Source organism: Vigna unguiculata, unplaced genomic scaffold, assembly GCF_037176805.1.
Source record: "Vigna unguiculata cultivar grain cowpea cultivar isolate G323 ecotype 2 unplaced genomic scaffold, ASM3717680v1 ptg000141l, whole genome shotgun sequence".
Classification (NCBI taxonomy): Eukaryota; Viridiplantae; Streptophyta; class Magnoliopsida; order Fabales; family Fabaceae; genus Vigna; species Vigna unguiculata.
In genome coordinates, this window is record NW_028196783.1 from 17,501 (window position 1) to 19,072 (window position 1,572).

Sequence of the window (1,572 nt, forward strand, 5' to 3'; positions counted from 1 at the left end):
ATTAAATCTAATGTCCGTATTCAATCAAAAAAAGACATTCTGTCAGAATTTAGAAATTATATGTTTAAAATCTTTGCTTTTTTCTTATTTGTTACCTGTTTATATTATTTAGGAAGAACACCTCTCCCCTTTTTTAATAAAAAACTATTAGTATTAGAAAGTAAACAAAGCAATGAAATTTCTAAAAAAGGAAAAAAAAAAGATAAAGATATGTTACAAAAACCTCTTATAAATATTCTTTTCAATTATAAACGATGGAAGCGTCCATTTCGATATATAAAAAATAATGAATTTGAAAACATGGTAAAAAATGAAATTTCAGAATTTTTTTTTCATACATATCAACGTGATGGAAGAGAAAAAATATCTTTTACGTATCCACAAAATTTATCAAGTTTTGAAAAACTGATGGAAACAAAAATAGATTTCTTCACAAAAAAGAAAATTTCCTCTGATGATTTGTATAATGATTCGTACTATAGGAATGAAGAAAAAATAAACAAATTGAGCAATGAATTTATAAATCGCACAAAACTGATAGATAAGAAATTGATTTCTCTCGATATATTCGAAAATAGAATTCGATTTTGTGATGATGAAACTAAAAAAAAATATTTAACTAAAAGAAAAGATCCTTTGTTAAACGGACCCTTCCGTGGACAAATAAAAAACGGTTTTTCAACCTCAATCCAACATGAAAAAACTTACAAAAAAAATAACATTTTTATAAATAAAATTCAAGATATCTTTCTTTATAATAAGATTTCTAAAAAGAATAATAGTAATTCTCCAAAATTAGAGGAAAATAGAAAAACATTTGATAAAAAATTATTAGTAACTACATTTCTTTTTAATCTAATCAGTCAATTTTCATTAGTGTCAAGCTTAAATTCGCACGTACCTTATTTATTTACAGAACCTGAACAAGTAAAAATGAATTATAATTATGACGCAGAAAAAAAACAAATAATCAAAATATTATTTGATGCAATTACAACTGATTTGAACGAAAAAAGAAAAGTAAATCGAAAGAACACTAAGTCTATTAAAAGAAACGAAATCTGTAAAAAAGTACCTCGGTGGTCATACAAATTGATGGACGAATTAGAACAACTAGGTGGAAAAATTGAAGCAGATAATTCTCAAATTCGTTCTAGAAAAGGCAAACGTGTAGTCATTTTGACTAATAAAGATAAATTTTTTAAAAAATACAAGACTTATCGTGATCGTGGAGATACTGAAAATAATGAACAAAAAAACGAATTGGCTTTAAGACGTTATTCCCAACAATCGGATTTTCGAAGAGACATAATCAAAGGATCTATCCGTGCTCAAAGACGGAAAACAGTTACTTGGAAATTTTTTCAAAAAAGGGTGCATTCGCCGCTTTTTTTGGATAAAATTGAAAAATCAATATTCTTTTCTTTTCATAGTTTAAAATCAATGAAAAGATTTTTTATGTTAAATATTTGGATTCGTAAAAAGACAGAATTTCAAATTTTAGGTTCTATAGAGGAAAAAACAAAAAAAAGTCCGAAAAAAAAAGAGGAGGAAGCAAAAAAGGAAAATGCA